General features: G+C 44.0%; 1 protein-coding gene across 1 annotated transcript in view; it reads left to right on the forward strand.

Moving 5' to 3' along the window:
- KCNB1 (potassium voltage-gated channel subfamily B member 1) overlaps positions 1-13,116 on the forward strand; it is a 294,074-nt gene that overhangs the window by 239,762 nt on the left and 41,196 nt on the right. The window lies entirely within an intron of this gene.

Here is a 13,116-nt window from a genome sequence, read left to right on the forward strand (position 1 = left end):
TAAGTCTTCAACAAGATCCTATTGTGAAAACAGTCTAAAACAAGTATGCATCTTTCCAGAGCAGGGGTCAACAACCTGAAGGCACCCTTGTAATTCTGACAGTGTGGTATAGGGTTACCAGGTCTGTGTTGGAAAATGCCTGGAGATTTTGGAGGTGGAGCTGGGAGAGGGTGGGGCTTAGGGAGGGAAGAGGCCTCAGCATGGTCCAATGCCATAGAGTCCACCCTTCAAAGCAGCCATTTTCGCTGCGGGGGGGGGGTTGATGTCTGCCAGCTGGAGATCAGCTGTAAGAACAGGAGATCTCCAAGTCCCACCTGGAGGCTGGCAACCCTTGGGAGCAGCCACAAAATGGCTACAACAACAGAGCTGCTATAGGAGGCAGAGCCAGCAACAAAACGACTGCCTCAGCTTACCTTCATTCACACAGTGAAGTTCTTTGTGTTACTGGAAGCTGCTTCCAAAGCATCATTTTTTAAAAATCTACATAGCCAGTAAAATTTCCAGTGTCCAATCAGAAGTCTTCCTGAATAGAAGTCCCTCTTGGCCACACCTACTATTCTAACACCACTTGGCGGGCGTGAGGGAAGGTGTCCGTGAGCCCATGGGCACAAGTTGGGGGGCCTGTGTTCTAAAGCATATATGAACACTGCTGATCCTTCCTTATTCATTTTAGATTGTTTTATATTTGACTGACAGTCTAAGCTTATGAAACACAAGTAATGATATTTCTGGAGTAGGTAGCAGAAGTAGCATAGGGGACATTTTAGGCTGCAGAAGGAGGGGGAAGGTGAGAAGGCCATGTTCTGAAAGCACTGCAGAAACATTCTTCTGGTTCCAACCGCATTGGCTATCATTACGGAAAATATTGGGGGGGGGGCAGCATTCCTAGTTCTCTTCAAGGCCTAACCCTGTTGACAGATCAGATCTGGACTCAACTGGGGTAAGAGTCTCCCACATGTAGTTTTCCACATTAAAGGGGTATGAAACAAGTCATTTCTGGGATGCTATGCATGTCCTGTGACCCTGCCCATGGCCATAGCTAGAGCCCACTTCAAGGTTTGTGGGTTTACTGTAGGGCTTGGTACTAGGTCCAGTGCTTTTTTAATTTGTTCATTAATCATTTGAAGTTGGGAGTAAGCAGTGGAGTGGCATGCCTCACTGAGTGAAGGGAAGGCATTTAAAGAGACACCCCCACCCCCCAAAAAAGGCAGTTCATGGGAGATTGCCTGAATTGCGGTTCATGAACCATCAAGCCAGCCAAGTTTGTCACGAACTTTGGTTGGTAAATCAATTCATGCCCCTCCCTAGCCATAAGTTAGACGTGAGTTCACGGCACTTACCGTAATACACATACACACAAAAGGTTTCTCTGCAAGGCGATTTAAGATTGGATCCTGCAAATCCATTTCACAAAACAGTGGTGTTTCCTCCCAATGCAAGAGTCTCATTTGCTGGGGTGGGGGGATATCTTATGCCAAGAGCCCAGTTACCAGAAGAGATCTGTCGGATCAAACTCCTACTTACAGTCCTGCTTTGCAAACAGTAGGCATATAACAACACAAGCATTCCTGCTCATAATACGGAAACTTCAGTTCCACAGTATCTCATCACAGATTCCAAGGGGACACTTCTCAAAAACACATTGCACAGATGCTGTCTCACAAACAGGATTGATCCAAAGGTAAAACTAGACAAACAGACCCTCTCAATGGCACTTTTCCCTATCCATGTGTGCATAATCTCCATTCATGCTGAGCAGGCAACAGGCGTGTTTAGAGCCATTTCTAAGAAGATTAACGTATAAATAAGAAGGGACAATGCCAGACATGCTGTGCAGCATGATGAAGCACAAAGACTTCTGTGTAATGCTGAATTGAAAAACACGATCACCGCTGTGTGCTGAGCTGACATTTGGCCCATAGAGATGCATGGGGCAAGCAAGGCAGACAAGAATAAGCAACGCTGCAGAGGAACTGTAAACAGAAAGCAGCCGACCAGGTTGGCCTTTGGGATGGTTGTCATTTCCATGTCCTGCATCTGAACTGACAGAGACATCTGTTGGAGACAGAATGAAGGGCTGGATGGGCTTGGGCTTGTGCTCTCGTGATGGCACTCTAGATCAAAAATATGAATGTGTAATGCCTCCATATGCTGAGAGCAGGTGGAGGTGGCAAACAGGTGCTGACTGTTCATTGCAAAGTTCTGGTTCAGATCCTGCATTCCTCAATAGGGAAATCTACTTTACAGAATCATTGCCAGAATCACTAGAGTAACGAAGGCAAAATTTCTTGGAACATTCTGAAGTGCTATATAAATTCTTCTCATAGTTATTTTCTAAGATGTAAGTTTGTGATAGTCCTGAACCAGATACTTGTTTTGTCAGTAGTAGAAGACGACAACATTGGATTTATATTCCGCCCTCCACTCAAGAGTCTCAGAGCTGCTCACAATCTCCTTTATCTTCCTCCCCCACAACAAACATCCTGTGAGGTGGATGGGGTTGAGAGAGCTCTCCTAGAAGCTGCCCTTTCAAGGACAAGCTCTGTGATAACTATGGATGACCTAAGGCCATCCCAGCAGCTACAAGTGGAGGAGTGGAGAATCAAACCCAGTTCTCCCAGATAAGAGTCTGCACACTTAACCACTACACCAAACTGGCTCTCTAGTGATGACAGCAGGGCTTCATAGAAAAAGCCCATCAGGAACTCATTTGCATATTAGGCCACACACCCCTGATATCACCATTGTTTCACACAGGGCTTTTTTGTAGAAAAAGCCCAGCAGAAACTTATTTGCATATTAGGCCACACCCCCTGACACTAAGCCAGCCAGAACTGCATTTCTGTGCGTTCCTGCTCAAGAAAAGCCGTGGCTGCCAGCCTCCAGATAGGCCCTGGAGTTCTTAAGGAATTACAACTTCTCTCCAAACTGCTGAGCTCAATTCCCCTGGAGGAAATAGCAACTTCAGAGGGCAAACTCTGTGGTGTCACTTCCTTACTTAACTCCCTCCCCAGGCACTACCACCAAATCTCCACAAATTTCCCAAGGTGGCAGCCTTCATTGGTGGGTTCTGATGGGGCCTTCTACAGTCTCCTTACCCCACATATACATAAGTGTGAAAGCAAGTAGATATGGGCTGGTACTGGGGTTGGATTGGGAAATTCCTGGATATTTGCAGAGCCTATGGAGAATTGGGTATGGGGAAGGGAGTGACCTCAGCAGGGTATAATGCCATAGAGTCCACCCTCCAAAGTAGCCATTTCCTTCAGGGGCTCAGATCTCTCTTGTCCAGAGAGAAACAGTAATTCCTGGAGGTCTCCAGGCTTCCCTTGGAGGTTAGGACAAACCGTGGTTCTCTAGGGTGATATATCTGTTACAGAGTCATGGCCCCCTTGGAGGTTGGCAATTATCCCCCTTAGAGTTTGGCAACCTTAGATGGCATATAATGCCAGTAAGAAAATGGCTGAAGTGATACCTCTCATCTTCTGTGTCACACTTGTTAGAGAGACAGAGACAGTGGTGTTGACAAGTGCCATTAAGTTGCAGCCAACTTATGGTGACTTATGAGTTTTCAAAGCAAGAGGTAGTTTGCCACTGCGTGCCTCTGTGTAGTGACCCTGCCTGGACTTTCTTAGTTGTCTCCCATCCAAGTGCTAACCAGGGCAGCCTCGCTTAACTTCTAAAAAAAGATGAAGAGTTGATTTTTATACCCTGCTTTTCTCTATCTTAAGAAGTCTCAAAGCAGCTTACAATTGCCTTCCCTTCCTCTCCCTGCAACAAGCACCTTGTGAAGTAGGTGGGGCTGAGAGAGTTCTGAGAGAACAGTGACTGGCCCAAGGTCACCTAGCAGGCTTCCTTTGGAAGAACAAAATAGGAGTCAATTGCATCTTTAAGACCAACTTAGTTTTATTCAGAACGTAAGCTTTCATATGCATGCACACTTCTTCAGACGAGGAATGAGGTACAGTAAGCAGAGCCACATATAGCTGGGGAGGTTTGGAATGCCAAGTGGTACAAAGTTAAAAACCAATAGCAGAATAGTAAAATTAACAAATTTAGAAAACCTTTGGAAGAGTTAGGAAGCAAACTCAGTTCTCCAGATTAGAGGTCATTATTCTTAATCACTACACAATACTGGCTCTTCTGAGATCTGACATGACACGCTAACCCAGCTGATCCTGGTCAGGGAGATAGAGACAGTACCAAGAAGAACTGTAAGTTACTGTCACCTCCTTGGCCTTCTGTTCAAGTTTTCAATTCATCCATGTACCTCTGTAGCCCTTAGGAAGTCTTGTTTTAATTTCTTGCCTTTATTCTTCCATTCCCACCCATGAGGCTGGAACTGCAGAGGCAGTAGATTGAAGAAATGAGGTGTACTGTTTCAGATGACAAGTGGAAGGATACCATTTTTTAACATTCCCCAAGATTTATTTTTTTAAGTTCTAATGAACTTCCCTTTGTACAGTTAACATGAAAATTCAAGGGAATTCCTTGGCAGCAGAGGAGATGGTCCCTGCAGAGCTCAGCTTTTAGCATCCGTTGTATGTTTTCTTTTTTTTCCTGAAAGGTCTGTTGCTGAGCCAAGAGTCAATGGCTGGATTAAGTCAGCTAATTTGAGCCAACCTAGGCACTTTCCTCAAACAGATTAAAAAGTCAAGAAGAAGAAGAATTGCAGATTTATACCCCGCCATTCTCTCTGAATCAGTGTGGCTTACAATCTCCTTTAACTTCTCCCCTCACAACAGACACCCTGTGAGGTGGGTGGGGCTGAGAGGGCTCTCACAGCAGCTGCCCTTTCAAGGACAACCTCTGCGATAGCTATGGCTAACCTAAGGCCATTCCAGCAGGTGCAAGTGGAGGAGGGGGGAATCAAACCTGGTTCTCCCCGATAAGAGTCCATACACTAAACCACTACACCAAACTGGCTGTCAAGGTCAGACAGACACAGCTGATGCCTGTTCTGCTCTTGCACTCACCCTGTCCTCCTCCTCTGACGTCTCTGAGACAGATCAAATAGCTACCAGTAGGCAAGTGGTAGCAAAATCTTCTGCCACACCCCTCCTGCGTTTCCTGGTGTCTGACTGTTTATTTACCTCATTAATACCCCACCTTTCTTCCTAACAGAGAACTGGATTGCTTTACATTGTTCTCCTCTCTACCATTTTATCCCCACAAAAACCCTGTGAGTTAGGTCTGTCTGAAAGTGTGTGGCTGGCCCAAAATCGCCCATAACAATCCTGGGGCAGAGTGGGGATTCGAACCAGGTTCTCCCAGATCCTAGTTTGACACTTTTTTCTTTTGCTGTTTCAGAGCAGGCATAAAAATATGCACTAAAACTCTTTTCTGTCTTTTGCAGCCACAAAAATACTGTCCTCTGTAAACTGTTGCCCAGATGGTATTAGATCCTCTGGTTAGTAAGAGAGAACTGTTCAAATGGTCAATGTAACTCTGATTGGAGTGTCTGTTAATTTGCCATGTTTCATCCTTAGGAAATTTAAATAATACATAGCAATATACATAGTTCATTTCCAGACTACCTCCTGGGAATTTAAATGGCATATGTTCTTTGTTGTTAAAATGTCAGGAGAAATGTGATTGTGCTTTTCTAAACAAGACATGCTTAAAATTAAAAATCCTGGACATATGGATCTGTCTGTAGCCTTCAGCAAAGCAGAAGGGTAATTAATCAGTAATCCATTCAAGAGACTGCAAGTGAATCAGTGAAGATATTCAATGAAAGTTTACTGTTAAATTTGTTGCCCTGGAACTGTAAATACACATACCCAGATCAGAAGGTATAAGGGATGGGAATGGCTAAGGTTGCCAACTCTGGGTTGGGAAACCCCTGGAGATTTGAGGGTGGAAACTAGGGAGGGTTGTGGGAGGGGCTTCAGCAAAGCAGAATGCCGTAGAATCCACCCTCCAAAGCATACTTTTTATCCAGGGGAATTTATCACGGTTATCTGGAGATCAATTCTAATCAGGGTTTTTTTGTAGCAGGAACTCCTTTGCATATTAGGCCACACACCCCTGATGTAGCCAATCCCCCAAGAGTTTACAAGGCTCTTAGTACAGTGCCTACTGTAAGCTCCCAGAGGATTGGCTGAATCAGGGGTGAGAGATTTAATATGCAAAGGAGTTCCTGCTACAAAAAAAGCCCTGGCTAATTCTAGGAAATCTCCAGCTGCTACCTGGAGGCTGGCCAACGTCATTTGTTCCATTCCTGATTCTCCCATTTCCCTAACTTTAAGTCTTACCCCTCGAACCTAGCCATCAGTCAAGATCCTCCATGGAGTTAGCACTTTCTGTTTTCTCACCTGAGATGTGAAGGCCCAGGAAAATAACTTGAAAAGAGGTTGTGGAGTTTTTTTGGTCTCTCTCATATTGGGTATATTCATAACTTTGCTTATAGAAAGCTAAGGCATTTTATAAACATGCCAAACAGTACAATTTTATATGCTAAGTTATGTATTTTATGTTGTAATAATAGTAATGTTAGCAATTATATAAATTTAGAATTAATTTTAAAAATTGTGTGTATTTCAAATTTCCCGAAATTTCTAGAGGGTTTTTTTATTGGGGGTGGGGAGATATTTTCCCATGGCATCAGAATTTTCCCAAAATTTACATTTCCAGTTTCCATCTCCAGAGGATGAGGGTAACCAGAAACAATCTTTTCAACAGTGTCACCTTAGTTGTGGATTCCATTCCCACAGCAGGTTGCCTGGCGCTTAGCCTAAGCAGCTTTAGGTTCAGGTGAAAGCCATTATGTTTACACAAGCCTTTGGGTGATTTTTCCCCTCCTCAGTGTTATATCTTAGGACTTCTACACTTTTGTTAGCTGTTTCGTTTTAAAGTGATGAGGGTTTTTTGGTTTTTTTTAATATTGTGGTTTTATCTTGCTGGTGAGTAGTTTTATCTTGCTAGAGAGTAGTTTTATCTTGCTAGAGTCCATTTTAATTGTTAGTCACCTTAAAAGCCAGTAGACTAAGAATTTGCAGGTAGACATAGAATTCACTAATTCTCCAAATTCTGCACCAGCTCTACATTTTCTGAGCTGTATCTTGTGATACAGTCAAGACCCTGCCTTCTTGTTTCACCCATACCAACATGTTCAGTGGATGGTGAGAAGGCAAGAAGGTGAAGAAGACCCTAGTGTTCATTTTCTGAGGGGAAAAGAAAAGCAATCTCTCTCTGACAGAACATGCCCTTCTCCAGTTTTAAAGCCAAATTCTGGATTGGTGGGTCAAAGTATGGGAGATTATTGTCCTGTTCAGGGCTTTTTTTGAGCAGGAATGCAGTTCTGGCTGGCTTGGTGTCATGGGGTGTAGCTAATATGTAAATAAGTCCATGCTGGGCTTTTTCTACAAAAAAACCCTGTGTGAAACAATGGTGATGTCAGAGGGTGTGGCCTAATATGCAAATGAGTTCCTGCTGGGCTTTTACTACAAAAAGGCCCTGGTCCTGTTCCCCAGAAGCTGGTAACTACTGGTGCTGCAGTCAATCCAGTCAACTTTGAAGGAAACGTCCTATTTGACTAGTAATAACATTATGCTGGGGAGCACAGGAGGCTCAAAGACAAATGCCGTGTGAGACAGGGGATGAAAGGAGCAGGAAAACTGGTATGATCCACCCCATTTTCTCTGAATATCCCTCCAAACTGGTTCTCAGTGTGGCAAAGATAAACCCCAGGGAACTGGGTATCGTATATAGATTTCACTGTATCTATCCACAAATACGATTAACGTTTTTTCCCTAGAATCCTCAATGGGATTGATTAGTAAAATTATCCCCATGTCACTGAGACTCAATCAGCTTAGTTCCAAGTTTGTTGACATTTTATAAATTGAAACCCATTGCTATGGCTAGCTGGGGAGGAAGAGAGAATGGGTGCCTTGCCTCCAAATCCAGGAGTTGTCATTGATGAGTCAACGTACCTATGAAGGTGTAGAACACTAGTTTGTGGCTTATGTTTTCATGATATTGCTGCAAAAAGATAAGTGCTTACAGCAGGCTCAAAGGCTTAATTAAGCTTCTGGTGTCCTTTGCAAAGTTCATGTTGCTTCTTGGCAAAGGGCATTTTAGGATAAGCCTAATGGGATTACGGTGGCTATATAAAGTTGCATAAGCCAGGAAGTCCTTCTAATGGGCCTTTACACCATAGCAAGATCTTTTCCATGGGCGCTTTTTATATACACGACAAAACTCTGGGGAGGGAACAACCTTAATGTCTGACACTAAGTGCAAATCCTCCTGCCATTCATAATAATGCTGTCTTTACCTGACGGGAAGCCTTTTATCCCAGGGGTGCCAACAAGAGCAAGAGCATAGAGGAGTTGTCTCTAAATTCATGAAACAAATTTCTGCAGTAATAAAAACAAACTTTAAAAAAAAAAAAAGTGGGGATTTTCTTACATTCAGGGTCATTCTCCTTTGTGATAAATACAGCATACAAATTCCAATACAGGAAGCTCAGGAATGCATTTTCTAGCAACGCTAAGGATAGAAACATGAAAGTGCTGCTGGCCCCAATTCCATGTGTGTGCTGGGTCATCTGCATGTCACAAATGCGCAGAGGAAGTGTCCACACCTATGCTGCCTCCTTGGAATCAGTAATGCTACTTTATGAACATTGCCAGTCATGAGGAAGTGGTTTGCACAGACAGTTCCCTCTGTGTATTTGTACCATGCAGATGGCCCAGTGGCCATGCAAAGATGGGTAGTGCCAGGGCCTTTTTTGTAGCAGGAACTCTTTTGCATATTAAGCCACACACCCCTGATGTAGTCAATCCTCTAAGAGCTTGCAGGACTCTTAGTACAGGGCCTACTGTAAGCTCCAGGAGGATTGGCTACCTCAAAAAGGGGTGTGTGGCCTAATATGCAAAGGAGTTCCTGCTACAAAAAAAGCCCTGGGTAGGGCGCTCATGCCTGTTCAGTCAATGTGCAAAGGGGTTGTGCATAGAGAGCTGTGGTGTTTAAATCTAACATTCAACTGTACATGTCTTGAATTGAATATTACTCAGTGCACATAAATTGTCTGTATGAAGATTGTACATATGTTCATCATAATTTGTGAAGAGGGCTCATAAAACAGCTTCCTGGGACCACAATTCAGTGAAGCTGTGTGTTTCTAATAGAAATCACAGTACTCTCACCAAACTACTATTTACAGGAGGTAGTCAGGACAGTTAAGCTGGTATAAAACAATATAGGTTTGCAATATAAATAGGCACCATAATTTTTCCTACAGTGTTCCAGTATGTAGATTGGATCTCCCCTAGCTCATTCATTCCTCTGGCATTAACATAGTCTTCAGATGCAGAGCACATTCTGCCCATGCTACATGCAGTCCACTAAAACTCAAATGCACAAAATGTTTTGTGAGGTCTGTTGTTGCCTCTGTTCATAATCCAGGTTCATGAAATTGGCGCACTCAATGAAATTGCTGAGCAATCTGGTTAGAACAGATAAAAGGAAGTACTTCTTCACCCAAAGGGTGATTAACACGTGGAATTCACTGCCACAGGAGTCTACAAGCAGTCTACAAGCATAGACAGCTTCAAGAGAGGATTGGATAAACATATGGAGCAGCGGTCCATCAGTAGCTATTAGCCGCAACGTATTGTTGGAACTGTCTGTCTGGGGCAAGTGATGCTCTGTATTCTTGGTGCTTGGGAGGGGCAACATCTGCAGCAACATCTGCAGGAGTTCCTATACCAGCGCTGGTTCTGCAAACAGGCTCTTCCTTTCACATTATATATGTGCAGTATGTGTAATAAAAAAAAAAGAACAGTAAGCATTTATTGTACAGTTACAGAGATCTAAAAGAAAGGAGGCGAGGGTCAAAATTACATCCTGTACATTTCTAAATGCCAGACGTAGCCATGCAGATCTAAACTAATAGAGGCACATTTCCAAAGGACATATTCAAAATGTGCATGATCCAATGCTGACCTTAATGCAGAGGCTTTCTAGTACCCTTCAGTACTATTACTGTATCACCCACTGGGGATGTCATAATTAGGGACCTGTCAGTTTTCAGCATTTCCATTTTTTACACGCTGTGATTTTTTCAGGACTGTATCATTTAACCTACTCTGGCAATGCATTCCCCCTTCCTGGGTCTCTTTATTTATATATTTTCACACTGTTGGTGGAGGGAGGGGGGAGAGTAGCCCAATGTCAACTGCAATGTCAAATTTTCAAATACAGCCATCCAAAGTGATCTTACAAAACATCCAAAATGTGTAATCAGTGTGTACCCAGATGTACAACATGGATGATTACCCAGTTGGCGTAGGACCAGTTGACACGTGTCTTCATCCCGTGATGAATTGTAGTTCGTCCATCAGTGACAGACATTTACTGCTTCATAACCTGCTTGTCAGTGCTGGAGGAGCCCATATACTCATTCTGCAGTGAATCATCATGTGTAGAATACCAAGCAAAAATAAATTTTATAAAATACATGCCTGTGTGAACACAGGGCAGGCCCAATGCCCTGAGTCGCCCTAGGCAGACTTGCTGCCTGGGCCCCCCCCAAAGCGCCCCCCATGGCTCCCCCCCATGACTCCACGCCCCCTCCCCCCATGTGGTGTCCTACCCACCCCCCCTGGCACTCCGCTTGCCTGCCCACCGCTCTCTCCTTCCCCTTCCCCCTGGGGCTCACTGGCTAAAAGTAAGCTTAGCCAGCGAGCAGCTCACGCCTGTGTGAATCAGTGAAGGGGGGGGCAGCCTGGAGGGGGCTAGCAGTGGCAGTGCCAGGGAGGGAGGCAAGCTAAGCACTTGCCTGGGGCACCGGAGGGGGGGCGAGAGCCCAATTTGCCGCCTCTCAGCGCCCTAGGCAACCACCTAGTTTGCCTAGTGGGAGGGCTGGCCCTGTGTGAACAAGATAATTGGATGAAAGCTTCTTGCCAGAGAGATAAATAGGGGTTAAATTCATTCTTTAGTAACTGTGCTTTAAAGTCATGTGATTTGGAAGATAATAGGAGATACCACGCAGCATCACACAAATGATGTGTGGAATTTCAACTATTAGCCCTATTAGAAATGTTTTCTCGGGATGCCAGACCCCTCTGGAGGTGGGAGAAATGCCACTCCTGAACTCTTGTTGGTACAACGGCATTACATCACTTCCAGATAAAACCTGGAAGTGACATCGCTGCACTTTAGGAAATGGGAATGTCATAACACTGTCTGCCAACAGCTCCTCTCCCTATCCCTATCCCCTGCCCCAGCTTCCACTGGTTGCCATAATAACTACAGGATGGTTTATAAATTACCAACTAGTTCAAAGGAACAGTTCACAGAACTATATAGTTATAGTTTGTATGTAGAAGGATCTGTTGTATTTAGGAAGATACGTGATAATTAAGCCTTCACACTTAATTCATTACCAAGAAGTAACACACACTTTGGTTTCATTATCAAAGGCCACAGTGCCCTCTCCTCATGAAGTATGGTTGTGAACCAGCTTGTAGAAAAATGTCCTGACCCTTTAATAGAGATTTAACGTCACCCCAGAGTCGAAAACAACTGGTGCTTGCACAGGGGACTACCTTTACTTTAATGTGTTGAAATGGACAGCAGAGCTTTTCATGGCATGGAGGTAAATAACATCATCTAGTAAACAATGTCTGGTGAAGCACCTATTAGAAGGACAGGCCTTTTTTCTCGCTTTTGTTCTCTAGGCAGCCAGCAACCCTACCCATGAGCCAATAATTGTTTTCAACACCATTCTGTTTAGAACCTGTTAGAAAGCCTGTTATAGACTCCCCCTGCAGTCTGTTTTCTGCACTGCAAAGCTCCCTTTTATTTTTTAAAAACGTAATTCAGTCATGGAGTCATGCTTGTTTCCTCCAAACTGTGACAAGCTTCAGAACCGCAGGTACAGGTACTTGGTTTTTCAGGGGAAGAAGAAGAAGAAGAAGAAGAAGAAGAAGAAGAAGAAGAAGAAGAAGAAGAAGAAGAAGAAGAAGAAGAAGAAGAAGAAGAAGAAGAAGAAGAAGAAGAAGAAGAAGAAGAAGAAGAAGAAGAAGAAGAAGAAGAAGAAGAAGAATTGCAGATTTATATCCCGCCCTTCTCCCTGAATCAGAGACTCAGAGCGGCTTACAATCTCCTATGTCTTCTCCCCTCACAACAGACACCCTGTGAGGTGGGTGGGGCTGGAGACGGCTCTCACAGCAGCTGCCCTTTCAAGGACAACCTCTGCCAGAGCTATGGCTGACCCAAGGCCATTCCAGCAGGTGCAAGTGGAGGAGTGGGGAATCAAACCTGGTTCTCCCAGATAAGAGTCTGCACACTTAACCACTACACCAAACTGGCTCTCATGCTTGACGGAGGAAAGGCTTCATGCTTGACGGTTCAAAAAAACCTAAGAAATAGTTGCATGGAGAATATTTATTTATTTAGAACAAAGTTGGATTCCAGGAGCAGCTTTAAGACCAACAAAGTTGTATTCAGAATGTGTGCTTTCATGTGCATGCACACTTTGTCAGATGATGAAATAGGGTACATTGTCTGACGAAGTGTGCATGCACATGAAAGCTTACATTCTGAATAAAACTTTGTTCGTCTTAAAGGTGCTCCTGGAATCCAACTTTGTTCTATTGCTTCAGTCCAACATGGCAGCCCACTTGGGTTTATTTATCTATTTAGATTTTTATCCTGCTCCTTTCCCTGCTAGACAGGACTCAGGGCGACTTATTGTAATATGGTTTTAAATGTTGCTATAACAAAAAATCCCCTGATTGTACCTCCCAACTCCTTTTATTCAAACCATAGCAACTGTTCCTCAAAGGGTGTCCAAGTGCAAAATCAAATGGGGCTCCTGTGCCAATTAATGGTTTATTTCAGCAGGTGCCACACTTTGTCATGCCTGGAAAAAGCTAAATGGTCATTTGTATCTGGATCCAGCCAGAAACACAGAAGGGGAGGGGGCACAACAGGAAAGTGAATTTGCACAGTTATGAACAGAACTCAAACTAGAGTCATGTCCAAGCCAGGATCATTGAAATGGAGAAAGGAGGTGGGTAGAGTAGATGATGATTAGCAGGAATGCCTTCACAAACTGATTTACAAAACAGCAGGACACGCCCATCCAGATTGAAGGCAGTT

Source organism: Heteronotia binoei, chromosome 2, assembly GCF_032191835.1.
Source record: "Heteronotia binoei isolate CCM8104 ecotype False Entrance Well chromosome 2, APGP_CSIRO_Hbin_v1, whole genome shotgun sequence".
Taxonomy (NCBI): domain Eukaryota; kingdom Metazoa; phylum Chordata; class Lepidosauria; order Squamata; family Gekkonidae; genus Heteronotia; species Heteronotia binoei.